This window comes from Halichoerus grypus, chromosome 1 (genome assembly GCF_964656455.1).
Source record: "Halichoerus grypus chromosome 1, mHalGry1.hap1.1, whole genome shotgun sequence".
Classification (NCBI taxonomy): Eukaryota; Metazoa; Chordata; class Mammalia; order Carnivora; family Phocidae; genus Halichoerus; species Halichoerus grypus.
In genome coordinates, this window is record NC_135712.1 from 44,499,222 (window position 1) to 44,514,294 (window position 15,073).

The 15,073-nt window shown below is 34.5% G+C and overlaps 1 protein-coding gene across 9 annotated transcripts in view; it reads left to right on the top strand.

The window, feature by feature from the left end:
• EPHA6 (EPH receptor A6) overlaps positions 1 to 15,073 on the top strand; it is an 815,440-nt gene that overhangs the window by 85,047 nt on the left and 715,320 nt on the right. For 3 of the 9 annotated variants that reach the window (XM_036070283.2, XM_036070284.2, XM_078061399.1), the window contains exon 3: positions 14,664 to 14,738. The exons of the other annotated variants lie outside the window; for them this stretch is intronic. The gene's annotated coding sequence lies outside the window, so the exon portion shown is untranslated. The remainder of the gene's footprint in view (positions 1 to 14,663; positions 14,739 to 15,073) is intronic. 9 annotated transcript variants of the gene reach the window in all.

Below are 15,073 nucleotides of genomic sequence, written 5' to 3' on the forward strand. Positions count from 1 at the left end.
CCCTAAAGTTTCTAGTGTATTTTGCAGCCAGTTGTGACCAAACATTATGTTCAATGAAATGTAAATGGAGGTGTAAATGGAGGTGTTTTGTGGTATTTCTAGGCTGCTTAAAATGAGCTCTGTCAACTTGAGGTCAAACCTTTTTGACTGATGCATCCCTCTTTTGCTATCTAGAATGCAGATGTGATGCCTAGAGCTTCACAGCCATCTTGAACCACAAGGTGAACTTGAGGATGAGATCATATGCCAGGATGATGGAGTTGCATATTATACAACCATTAAAATTTATGTTTATGTTATAGGCATAAATAACATTGGAATATTCTCTTATATAATACTGAGAGAAATAAAAAACAAAAACTTTCTAATCTTTATTTTAAACTGTTTGTGCTAGAACAAAAAAACATGAAAGGAAATAAAACCACTTATTAAGAATGTTTTTCTCTAGGTCATGAGAGTATGGGTCATTTGGTTTTTTTGTTCATATTTTGTTTTTTTCAAAATTCTCCACAATAGGTATATATTTCTTTTATTATTAAAAAGAAAACATTTATTAAATATATATTTATTTATGTTCTAAGGTATATTTTGTTAATTTGTAATTTTAAAAGTATTCAGTGTGATTTAGTATTGATGTTTTCCCAACAATCATAAATGTTAGAAGGAAATGACTTCAAGTTACCTCTGAAATCCAGAATTAATATATAAAATTAATATATATTATATTTAAATATTTTTTAAAGATTCTATTTATTTATTTGACAGAAAGAGACACAGCGAGAGAGGGAACACAAGCACACAAGCAGGGGGAGTAGAAGAGGGAGAAGCAGGTTTCCCACAGAGCAGGGAGCCCGATGTGGGGCTCGATCCCAGGACTCTGGGATCATGACCTGAGCCGAAGGCAGACGCTTAACGACTGAGCCACCCAGGCGCCCCAATATATATTATATTTAAGTAAAAAAATACCTTAAAAATTTACTGTATGCTTCCTGAGATTAGAAAGAGGAAGAATAAGCAGAATCTGGTTTTGTTAAATATCTAAGAGATGTTACCCATTATTGATATAAAAAATATAAAAAATAGGAAAGATTGGTGATATAAATGATAGAAATTGTGATTCAAAAAAAAATTGACTCAGAAAAGAATTGCCAGCGTTTATTCAACCAAGTCATTAATTGTCTGTCTATCCATCCATTTAGCAACTATTTATTATAAGCTATGTTCTTGGCTATAAGACTAAAATAATAAGCTTCAAGTAGGCAAATATTTATTAAACGTGATACCAAATTTGATGAACAAACATAAAAATGTACTATATTAAGGGCTTTCGTTATTGAAAGAAACCATTAAAAATGCGAAAAGTTGGGGCACCTGGGTGGCTCAGTCAGTTAAGTGTCCAACTCTTGATTTCAGCTCAGGTCGTGATCTCAGGGTTGTGAAACCGAGCCCCGTGTTGGGCTCTGTGCTCAGCGGGGAGTCTGCTTGAGATTCTCTTTTTCTCCCCCACCCTCTCCCCCCCATGCATGCTCTCTCTCTCTCTCTCTGTCTCTCAGATAAATACTTAAAAAAATGGGAAAAGGCAACTTACAGGTTGGAAGAAGGTATCTGTAATACAGCCACTAACAAAGGATTCATCTGCAGAATATATATTTTAAAAAACTTCCTACAAACCAATGAGAAGACAGTTGACAGGAAAGAAAAATGTGCAAAAGACTTGAATGGGTATTGGAGAAACAAGATAGCCAAATAATCAATAGACATATGAAAAGGAGTTCAATTTCTTCAAAATGCATCAGAAAATGAAACTTGAGATGGATAGAGGGATTGATAGGTGATTTTAAAGAGGTGCAGTAGAATGTTAAGTATCAAAGTGGTGGATATATGGATGTTCATTGTAAGGGTCTTTGAAATTTTTTATATGTTCATTTTTGTAATAGAAATGTTGGAATAATAATAGCATACTGAGTTTTTAATATACACGGAATGGGTAAAATGTTTTAAAAGTTGGGTTTTACAAAGGATTTGGACTCATATACTACTAGTATGAAAATTGTTATAACTACTTTGGCAAATTGTTTGGTAATTTCTACTAAATTTTAACACCCATTTCCTAGCCCCCTACCTCTAGATATATATGGAACAGGACTGTGTAACATGTTCACCAAGAGATATGAATGAACACAAATATCAATCAAGAGTAATTTTTTTTTTTGTCCAAGGAGTTCTTAACTTGTTTTTTGCCTTGGCTATATAATTTTGATTGTTTAGTTTTATATCTTATTTATGACTTCTCAATGTTCAACAGAGGTAGGTCATCAAAGCAAGGGTTTATGACATCTTGATGAGAAATTCAAAGTAACAAAAGTTAAGTCTCTTCACTTGTTGAATAGAGGACCTTTTATATACCTGTTAGGGTTTTGTAAGCTTTTCATTTATTTATTAAGATTGAATAATTTTTAAGTACAAGTCATCTATTTAAAATTTTAGAACCAGCCCTTTTTCCAAAAGGCATTCAAGATTTTTTTTTAAAAGTGTAAACAGTGTTTCTGTGCTTTGTCTTGTTAGTCATTAAAAAACTACCACGAAATTAAAATAGCTATTTCCCCCAATATTATTCATAGCATTTCAGGGGAAAAAAGTCATATAGAAATAGTTGGTATGGTTTTATTGGAATAACAAAATAGTATGATTTTTAGAAATATATTTTACTGTCATTCCCCAAGTAGGTTTCTACAAATCCCAAAACAAAGTTTTTGTGCAAACACCAATTCCATCCAATGCCAATTACCTTTATTTTATGTGTTTTATACTAAGCTTCAGGTGAATTCTCTATCAGCATTCTTGATGCTGAGTAGTGGTTTTGCTATGTGTTTGTCAGCAGACCAAATTTCTTCTTATTCAGCTATTGACCCGTTATCTAATACACTTTCAAGCAGATCTTGGTAGGTAGGTGCTAGAACCAGATCTCACTGGATGAAGAAAGAAGACAAGCTACTCTTTGTTTCTGTTTCTTCAGGTACATCTTGGAAGCAGAGAGGATGTTATTCACCTAGAAGTGCATCTTTCTGTATTCTCAGTCCTGGACTGTCTCTTCTGTTCACAGACTCAGTCTGTTTAGAAAAGCAGTCTTCACTTAGTGTCTTCAAAATATGCTCTTGTGCAGCCTTGTCCTTCTATATCAAACTAAATGTATCATTTGTCCCTGACCAGATGTTAACGAACATAATCATAAATTCTAATATAGCTACATATATAGAAAGAACAGCAAAGTAAAGGGAGAGGGATGCCAATTAAAATTATAGCATAGTTCAATGATTTCCTTTATGTAAGAATTTTTCCAGATGGGTTCCAAAATTCACATATTTTTTGTTAGTGTGCTGATTCATGTTGTGAATGATGTAATAGAAATCTTCACAACAAATTTTGGCATCTCAGTATATACAATTTGGTAATTTCTCCCTTTGTCCATGGAAGATACAGCATGGGGGAATGAACTAGTCTTCCTTGGTAAACTAGCCAATACTTTGACTTAGTGCTAGGCAGTTCTCAAGGCAAAACATTTTTCCCTCAATCTATAATTTTTTAACCCTAAAACCTTAAGACTTCAAAACCTAAAATGAATGAAAAGGAAAACTATTAGTTTTATAAACTTTAACATTACTTGGATTTTAAGAAATCAATGTTGTTGTGGTTACTTGTTTGGAAGTAAATATTGCTAAAGAAGGAAAACATCTGTTGGTTTAGTTCCATTAGTTCCAACAGAATGGTACGTAATTGATATTTAACTCTTTACTAGGACAATGCCTAGAAATGAAGTGCTGCCTTTGCATATGTTAGTTTTATATTCATTATCCAAACTATTTTTAATATTAAAGCAATGAAATGTGCCTACATAATTATTTAATATTTGTAATGGGACTAAAATATTGTTATTGGGAACCATGCTAAGGATAAGACTTAGATTTATATTGAAATGGGAAAAACACAGCTGACAGAAGAAACTTGTCATTGCATGATAAGTAGAGAAGGATAGTTTCCCAACCTCAGTAATACCTTCCTGCCTTCATCTCTTAGCCCTGATTTACCACCTCTTACCCCTTGGGGATTCAGAGTAATTGCTGAAAGTTTCAAAGGATTCTTCTATTCCCAGGATTTCCCCATTAGCAAATTACTCAAATAATATGTATGACCAACGAATCTTTGTTTTTACATGTAAGAAACACAATTTATTACACAATTTCAGTGCCCAGTTATGGCAAGTTAAAAGTACAGCCTAATCAGGAATTATTACTATATATCATAACATGCATTATATCATGTCTTAGTTTCCTAGGGTTTCCGTGACAAATTTCTACCAACTGGTGCCTTAAAACAACAGGAATTTATTTTCTTTTTCTCGTGGTTCTAGAGACCAGAAGTCTAAAATCAAGGTGCTGGCAATGCCCCATTCCCTCTGAAGATTCTAGAGAAGAATCCTCCCTTGTGTCTTCCAAGCTTCTATTGTTTGCCAGGTAGTCTTTGGCATCCATGGGCTTGTAGCTGCATTTCCCCACATTCTGCCTCTGTCTTTACATGGCTGTCTTCCTTCTGTGTGTGTCTGGGTCTTCTTACAAGGACACCAGTCATTGGATTACAAAATATTTGGATTAACTTGATTACATCTACAAAATTACCTCTCTGTTTCAAAATGAGGTCATATTTACAGGTTCTAGAGGGACATGGAGTTTGGTGGGGGGGCGAGGCACTGTTCAACCCATTATATGTCAGCATATTAATTTTCATAGTGGTGTAAAGGGTACACTCGTGATTTAAAGTAGAGCAATATGACAAATACAGAGACTGATTTAATATGAAGTCAGTACTGTTCAGGGTCTGTGTCTTTCTTCGAAGTTAACATCTGACATTTTGAATAAGCTCATTCTCATTGAGGAGTAGTTGGAATGCTAAAAATATTTGATAGTTATGTGCTGGTAGGATAATTGCCTTGTGTCTTCTGTCTTTTAATATTTCTTTATAAGCAGAGTCCTGTTGCCATGGAGGATTCTGTTGTGAGTGAAATCTGAAGAAACACTATTAACAGACAATAAAGGAACAAAGGGATTTGAGAAATTTGCAAATTTTTTTGTAATTTCAGGAAATAATCTTAATTCACAATTTAGATACGACTTCCAACAGCCCTTATAAAGATCTTGAAAAAGTTTCTGAAATGATAGAAATATGTAATCATTTTCTGTTAACTTGTAGTGGTTTTATAGATGTTTCCCATTGTCAGACTTTGGTCTGCTCTATACTATGAATCAATGGCAATTAAAGTAAATTATTATCCAAACTGTTTTTCTTTTGAAAATGAAGTGAGCAGTATTAATAATTACTCTAGGACAATAGCTACAAACAGTGCATACAGTCCTGCTAGCTATTTACCAACCTACCGATCTCTTTATTGGTAATTGGAATAATTGTGTCTCTCACATGCCTCAACATGGAAAAAAGTAATGATCAAACATAGCTTCTCTCAGTCATAGGTAATATTTCATAGTTCTTGAACTAAGTTCGAGGAAGAAGGTATTAATTTAGTAAGACTGTGCATATTGGTGTTACCTGTTTTACATTAACTCCACAGAGAGGAAAAACTACATATGTAATTTGGAGGAAAATGTAAAAGCTACTGCCTATTTAATTTAAATTTCACATATAACATAATACATATTGTTCTTATATGCATGTCTTTTTTTATCCCAGGTGCTTGGATTACTGCAAATGAAATTAAATGGTATCGAATATCATTAGATTATCATTGTAAATATTCTGAAGGAGATTGAAATTTTTTTAAAGCACCATAATCTTGGTGACACCTTTTTTTGGGGAAAAGGATCAGAATTTTCTTTTTAAGATCCTCAATTTTAAATAACTTCAAATTCAGTTACGGAAATTCATCTGTTGAGTCTCATTTATAATGTGGATATGTAGAAAGAAACTTCAGGGATATGTGTTTCAGTGTTCAGTTATAAGAAAAGGGAAAAAAAGAGGATGAAGGAAGAAGATAGTGAATACAGTGAACATAAGAATATAGGAATTGGGGAAGGGAAAGATACAGGACTTTTGAGCAGTAGACTATACGGCTGTAATAGCAAGCATGGAAAGAGATGTTCGGTTTTTGTAGTTGTTTATTATCTACAGAACGTTACTGACTAAGAAGCTTTACATGGTGTGCTTTTGCCACAGCAATAGGCTCTGGCATGTGCCAGTGCGATTAAGTATCCTATTCATCTCAGTCAGTGGTAGCCCTTCAAAGACTGATTTCAAAGAATTGCCTGTTATGAGAGGGAGGACATGAGGAAACATTTGAAAGAACAAGTGATTAATGGCATCATTACTGAGTCCTGTAGCTATTATGCAAAACCTACAGTGTTTGTGTGAGCAAAATGGAAAAAAACTGGAATATCCTTGTATTTCCACATTCTGAATCTTTGACCCAAAATGCATTAATATAACAGGGCACAGGTTGAAGATAAACTTGACTGCCTGGCTAAATAGGAATTGGTGATCAATGTTGATCCTAACTACACATCTGACTGGGAGTGAAAAAGAACTAATGTTATTTTTGTTGCATGAATTATGACATTTGTTGGTTAGAGGCAGCATATTAGGGGAGGCTAAACCTCATGGAGAATGAGATCTTATCAATTCATGAGACTCTTGTCAGCTAAGAGATTCTGAAGCTCTTGCCATGGACACCATAGATTAACTCAGCCGTACTCATGTGGCTTGCAACAGGCCTAAATATTTGAGTATGCAGATGAGGAGGCAGCACATACACTGGCTGTCAAAGAAGAAAATAGATATATATCTGCAGACTTATGAGGATAGCCATGATGTATATATGATTGAATGAAAAAAGCTATTCAGGACTATGTGTATAACACCACCTTATTTTTAATCTTAAAACAGTGTCTACAGGGGCACCTGGGTGGCTCCTCTGATTTAAGCTCAGGTCATGATCTCATGGTCATGGAATGGTCAGGGATGGTCAGGGATGGAGCTCTGTGTTGGTCTCTGTGCTTAGCAGAGAGCCAGCTCGTCCCTCTCCTCTGCCCCTCCCCCCTGCTTGTACGATCTCTCTCTCTCTCTCAAATAAATAAAATCTTTAAAAAAAACCAGTACCTACAAAAATTATTAGCATCGTATATCAATGCATAATATACATACAATCATAGAAAAATATTTGGTGAGTGGCTTCCAATTGGTTATATTGTGGTAATCCCAATTATCTCCCAGATTCAGAATTGGATTGAGAGGACTCTGTGAGAAGATAACTTTTATGTTTTTACTTTATATCATTTTATTAAGAAAAGTAGAATTATACATGATATTCACATATATTTATTATTAGATTTTAATTTTTAATTTTTTATATCACATTCATTTTTTGTGCTTTTATATATAGCAAGGAAAATGAGTTTCTAAAAAGGGACAATTATTGAGGTACCTGGATGGCTCAGTCAGTTAAATGTTCGACTCTTGATTTTGGCTCAAATCATGATCAAAGGTCTTGAGATCGAGCCCCACATTGGGCTCCATGCTCAGCAGAGTCTGCTTAAGATTCTCTCCCTCTCCTTCTGCCCCTCTACCCCCAACTCTCTCAAATAAATAAATAAATAAATAAATAAAAATAAAATGGGACAATTATTAAAATTTTGGTTGTCATAACAGATAGAATAAAAATAAAATCACATGATTTGTAACTTAAACTAACATTGAGGGAACCACAACAGCCTTCCTGTGTTGCCAGTGGATGAGAGTGGTGTCTTGGTCCTTAGGGGAGAAAAGTAGAGGGGGATGTGTTAACAAAATTCCTGTTGCCAAAGAGAGCAAGGAGGATAGATCATGCTTCATTTTTTGGCTAAGAGTCTACAAGTATAATTATGATTTTTAAGAGTTTCCAAGTAACCACTAGTTACCTTCCAACAAGTCAAAGAAATGGTATTATAAACTATTTGTATATGCAGTCATATCCACTAATTATTCATTTGTGTGTCTATTCTGTCAAACATATATTAAATATGAAGATTAAAAAGTACCAAAAGAAAGGTTGAACATTGTCCTGGAGGGTATTTTTTTAAATTTTTATTTTAATTCCATTTAGTTAACATGCAGTATAATATTAGTTTCAGGTGTACGATATACTGATTCAATAATTCCATACATCACTCAGTGCTTATCACAAGTGCACTGCTTAACCCTATCACCTATTTAACCAATCCCTCCACCCACGTCCCCTCTGGTAACCATCAGTTTGTTCTCTATAGTTAAGAGTCTGTTTCTTGGTTTGTCTCTCGCTCCCTTTTTTTTCCCTTTGCTCATTTGTTTCTTAAATTCCATATGAGTGAAATTATATGGTATTTGTCTTTCTCTGACTTATTTCACTTAGTATAATACTCTCTAGCTCCACCTATGTTGTTGCAAATGGCAAGATTTCATTCTTTTTTATGGCTGAATAATATTCCACTGTATGTGTATACCACATCTTCTTTATCCATTTATCAATTGAATGACACTTGGGCTGCTTTCATATCTTAGCTATTGTAGATAATGCTGCTATAAACATAGGGGTGCACGTATCCCTTTGAATTCTTGTTTTTGTATTCTTTGGGTAAACACCAGTAGTGCAATTGCTGGATTGTAGGGTAGTTCTATTTTTAGCCTTTTCAGGAACCTCCATGAGGTTTTCCACAGTGGCTGCACCAGTTTGCATTCCCACCAACAGTGCAAGAGGGTTCCCCTTTCTCTACATCCTCACCAAGACCTATTTTTTCTTGTGTTGTTGATTTTAGCCATTCTGACAAGTGTGACATGATATTGCATTGTAGTTTTGATTTGTATTTCTCTGATGATGATGGATGTTGAACATCTATCTTTTCATGTGTCTGTTGGCCATCTGGATGTCTTCTTTGGAGAAATCTCTGTTCATGTCTTCTGCCCATTTTAAATTGAATTATTTGTTTTTTTGAGTGTTGTCTAACCCTTTATCAGATATGTCATTTGCAAATATCTTTTCCCATTCTGTAGGTTGCATTGTAATTTTGTTGTTTCCTTCACTGTGCAGGAGCTTTTTATTTGATGTAGTCCAAATAGTTTATTTTTTCTTTTGTTTCCCTTGCCTCAGAGGACTTATCTAGGAAAAAAGTTGCTACAGCTCATGCTTTCTTCTAAGATTTTTATATTTTAAGGTCTCACATTTAGGTCTTTAATCAAATTTGAGTTTATTTTTGTGTATGGCATAAGAAAGTGGTCTAGTTTCATTCTTCTGCATGTTGCTGTCCAGTTTCCCAATACCATTTGTTGAAGATATTGTCTTTTTCCCATTGTGTATTCTTTCCTGCTTTGTTGAAGATTAATTGACCATATAATTGTGGGTTTGTTTCTGGGTTTTCTGTTCTATTCTATTGATCTAGGTGTTTATATTTTTATTTTTTTTCACATTATATTTCATTTTTTTAATTTTATTTTATTATGTTATGTTAATCACCATACATTACATCATTAGTTTTTGATGTAGTGTTCCATGATTCATTGTTTACATATAACACCCAGTGCTCCACTCAGTACGTGCCCTCTTTAATACCCATTACCAGCCTAACCCATCCGCCACCTCCCTCCCCTTTAGAACCCTCAGTTTGTTTCTCAGAGTCTATAGTCTCTCATGGTTCGTCTCCTGCTCTGATTCCCCCCCGCTTCATTTTTCCCTTCCTACGATCTTCTTCTTTTTTTTTTTTAACATATAATGTATTATTTGTTTCAGAGGTACAGGTCTGTGATTCAACAGTCTTACACAATTCACAGCACTCACCATAGCACATACCCTCCCCAGTGTCTATCACCCAGCCACCCCATCCCTCCCACCCCCCACCACTCCAGCAACCCTCAGTTTGTTTCCTGAGGTTAAGAATTCCTCATATCAGTGAGATCGTATGATATATGTCTTTCTCTGATTGAGTTATTTCGCTTAGCATAATATCTAGGTGTTTATTTTTATACAGTACCATACTGTTTTGATTACCACAGCTTTGTAATATAACTTGAAGCCCAGAATTGTGATATCTCTAGCTTTGCTTTTCTGTGTCAAGATTGCTGTAGTCATTTTGTATCTTTTGTGGTTCCATACAAATTTTAAGATTGTTCTAGTTCTATGAACAATGCTGTTGGTATTTTGATAGGGATTGCATTAAATGGGTAGATTGCCTTGGGTAGTATAGACATTTTAACAGTGTTCCCCCGATTCCTGACTATGGAATGTCTTTCCATTTCTTTGTGTCTTCAGTTTCTCTCATCATTATTTTATAGTTTTCAGAGTACAGATCTTTCACCTCTTTGGTTAGGTTTATTCCTAGGTATCTTATTATTTTGGTGCAATTTTCAATGGGATTGTTTTGTCAGTTTCTCTTTCTGCTGCTTCATTATTGGTGTGTAAAACTGCAACACATTTCTGTATATTGATTTTGTATCCTGTGACTTTACTGAATTTGTTTATCAGTTCTAGCAGTTTTTGGTGGAGTCTTTAGGTTTTTTATATATAGTATCCTGCCATCTGCAAATAGTGAAAGATTTACTTCTTCCTTGCTGATTTAGATGTCTTCTATTTCTTTTAGTTGTCTGATTGCTGTGGCTAGGAATTCCAGTACTATGTTGTATAGAAGTGATAAGAGTAGACATCCTTGTTTTGTTCCTGATCTTAAAGGATAGCTCTGTTTTTCCTCATTAAGGATGATTGATTTTAGCTGTGGGTTTTTCATATATGGCCTTTATTATGTTGAGCTATGTTCCCTCTAAACTTACTTTGTTGAAGGTTTTTATCATGAATGGATGTACTTTGTCAAATGCTTTTTCTGTGTCTATTGAAATGATCATATGGTTATTATCCTTTCTGTTATTAATATGATGTATCACATTGATTTGCAAATATTAAACCACCCTTGCAACCCAGGAATAAATCCCACTTCATCTTGATGAATGATTTTTTTTCTAATGTATTATTGGATCTGGTCTGCTAGTGTTTTGTTGAGGATTTTTACCCCTGTGTTCATCAGAGATATTGGCCTGTAGTTCTCTTTTTCAGTGGTGTCTTTACCATGGTTTTGGTAGCAGGGTAATTCTGGCCTCATAGAACGAATTAGAAAGTTTTCTTTTCTTTTTTTTTTTTTTTTAATAGTTTGAGAAGAATAGGTATTAACGTTTCTTTAAATGTTTCATAGAATTCACCTGTGAGGCCATCTGGTCCTGGACTTTTTGTTTGCTGGGAATTTTTTGATTACTGATTCAATTTCTTTGCTGGTTATTGGTCTGTTCAAATTTTCTATTTCTTCCTGTTTCCAGTTTGGTAGGTTATATGTTTCTAGGAATTTATCCATTTCTCCTTGGTCATCCAATTCATTGGGATATATCTTTTTCATAATATTCTCTTATGATTATATTTCTATGGTGTTGGTTGTTATTTTTCCTCTCTCATTTGTGCTTTTATTTATGAGTCCTTTCTCTTTTTTATTGATAATTCTGGCTAGAAGTTTATGATAATGTTACTGATTTTTTTCAAAGAACCAGCCCCTGGTTTCATTGATCTGTTGTATAGTTTCTATGTCATTTATTACTGCTGTAATCTTTATTATTTCCTTCCTTCTGCTGACTTTAGGTTTCGTTTGTTGTTCTTTTTCTAGTTCCTTTAGGTGTAAGGTAGGTTTCCTGGAAGGTATTTTTTATTTGTTGTACTTACAGGTAAATATGTATGAAGACTTAAAGACATCACTGTTATTTCCTACAGAGAGAGTGGGATAATTATGCCAACATCACAAAACGTATTGCTAATTTAATATGTCAGAGTATTATATTACCAATAAGACAAAAGATGGGAAAAGACCATGGAAAGGGCTAGGGCAGTGGAAACCTCTTGGCATTATTTAGTACCTTGTGAGATTGCTGCATTGGAAGAATGAACATATTTGCTGTTGAATTGAGCAGATATTTGGCAGAAAGTTATTTTTAAAGCAATGGGTTAGTCTTGTCTAGTAGGAACACAAAAACCTCTCTGATTAATTCCAACACAGGAATTAAAATAGAAAATTATTTACAAACATGTTAGAAGGACTGGAGGAGTAAAAGATGGAAGTAAATATGCTTAAAGATCAGTTATTGCAGGAAACTACTATTACTTTTAGGACTGGAGGGGCAAAAAAAAGTGATTATCCAGAGTCCCATGACGGAATGCCGCTGTGGCCACTTCTGTTGTTGAAATGACTCTCCATTTTTCAGCAAGCCAGGCGTCACACACATCTACTGATACTGCCAGAATTTTGGCTAGCTCAATCCAGCCGAAGCTCTTGGATTCATCTATAATGTGGCTGGTGTCCACATCTCAGTTGCTGCTGCTGCATTATCTGTTGCCAGAGCCAGTGAGTCTTGCTGCTGGGGACTGCTGGACTTCCCCTCCTCTGCTGCCAGGGCCAGAAGCACAACAGGGGAGTAACAATGCCTTTTCTCTTGCTTTTAATCTCCTATCAGTGTCTCTCACTGACAGAATCCAGCTGAAAGTTAGGGAGCAACTGATTCTGGGAAATTGCCACTGCTTGTGCTAATTATATTAATTAATTTAAATAATTAATTTAACAAACATATATCGAACATTTGCTGTGTGTCAGATATATTTTAAACACCAGGGACTCAAAAATGAACCAAACAGATGAAACACCTGCCTCTGTGGTGCTTACATTTAAACAGAGAGAGAAAGGAAATAATGGTATATATAAGTTACTATGATATAAAGTGGTGACTAGGGCTAAGAAGAAATAAAGTAATGAGAGAAGAGTGACAAACCAATGGTGAAATGGTGCTGGAGTTGGACAAGATCTCACTGATAATATTTGAGAAAAACTCTGAAAAAAAAAAAAAGGATGGTGAGCCATGTGGATATCTGGGAAGACTCTTCTTGGGAGAGGTATCATCTAATGCAAAGCCTTTCAAGTTTGGATGATTCACAAGTATAAGGAAAAATCATGGGAACTGGTATAGCTAGTGTGAAGGGGCAAGAGTTGCAGGAGTTGAGGACAAAGAGGTATCATTCCCCTCCCCCCTGTATTAATAACAAGTAGCTCATTTGACTCCAATGTTCTATGGAACTCTATTTGAAAGGCTCTGTTCAGAAGGTATGACAGAAATTTGTCGATATTTGTCAGGATTCCAACCCTGGCAGTACTTCTAAATTTGATGTACAGGATGATGATATTCATGAAGTTCCTGCCAAATAGCTCTCAAAAAAATGAAAACCATAATATTTTACTTGTCAAATTAAAATTGTAAACAGACGATAACACTGACAAAAGAGCATTAAAACTAGTGTTCATGTTCATGCTAATAGCACTGTATATATGGGAAAGCAGATTCATACCATGAACCATAAAACCAGTAATATTCTTACCTAGTATTACCATTTATGAGAATCTCAACTAGGGAATGCACAAAGTACATGTGACACGTGCTTGAAGGTGTTAATTGCCTAGTTATTTAACATTTCTAAAATAACAAAGAAAAATGGCTTTAGAATTCAAAGTACATTAATATTTATGATAGTACAAATAGTTTCACTAAATCATAGATGTTTTATAGTGACTTAGGTCTATTAAGAACTCCAAGGTCTTAAGATCTTTCCTGTTCTGTGAGTAATTTTATAGGAATATTTAGTTTTAAAATTCTTTGAAAATTATTTTAAGTAAGATACAGAATGTTCTTCCTGTGTTTAAATTTTTTAACTGCAATTTTAAAGTTCAGAAGTGTTAGTCTGAGCTTAGAGGACTGAATTCATATAATTAAGTTTGAAAATACAGATTTTTAAAAAATCATATGGAATGTTATATCTTTCTACAAAGAAAATAAATACAAAATTAATTTAAAAGTTATTAATGTTATCTAAGTATTTTACAGTTTTGTGAGCACTGGATTCTAGAATGGTAAAGGTACTTGAACTGAAATACCTCATGTGTTTTGTCACTTGTAGAAAAACTTGTAGCTTATAGAAAAGCTTATAGCATGTAGGAAAGAAGACTATTAATTATTCTCATCAGGTTTTACTCACTATTATAGGAATCACCAAGCATGGTAGTCTCTACAGATGCTAGAGAAGCAAAAGTGGTTTTAACTTACCATATGGATCTTTTAAATATAGTAATTTTTTAGTCTATAAGAGTTACGACTTTTATCATAGGTTTCTTACACTTTGTAGAATCTCATATTTAAAATGTTTTAATTATAATAATTTTGTAAATACATAGTTAACCTATGTAGAAATGTGTGTGTTCATGCTCACATGTGTGCACACGCACACACACTTATAGGTAGTAGTTCAAAACTCAAGATTACATCTTGTAAAATCTGGGTATGATAGGTCTTATGTGTACAAATCATACTGAGAAATCATTGAGAAACCCCAGGGAGTTATCCACCCATAAAATATTATTTTTTTCTTTTTTTCCTTTTTCTTAAAAAAGCTGAATTGTCCAAATTCATTTACCAAGTGATTGCTAAGCATAGCTGCAAGAGAGAGAGAGGTGGCAGGCAATACAAATTCCATTCCCCCTACTTTCTCTCTCTCTCTCTCTTTGTTTTTACTTTTATTTCTGCAGATCCTGCAGTCTCAGATTTCCACTCTGTTCTGACCAACACTGTATGTGAAGTGGGTCAAGTGTCAGCCATCTTTGGTAAGTTTCACTAAAGCCCAGGCTTTTGTCTTCCCTTGTTCTCAGTTTCTTTATTCCTGCACTCCTATTCCTCATGCTCTAACACCTGCTTCACAATGCATCAAGACCCTCTTGTCTCACTTGTTTACCCATTGAGCATCTTGAACATTCTGGCAACAAGGGAACTCATATCAAAGCTATTCCAGTCCACACATCCCGACATGCCATGTGTTTGTGCCCTGTCATATCTTTTTTTTTTATAAAGAATATCTTTGTGTCTTTGCACCCTTGAATATAATTTCTAGTTACAGCATTTGTTCTTTGTGTTAATTTTCTATGCTGTTTCTTGTAATCTC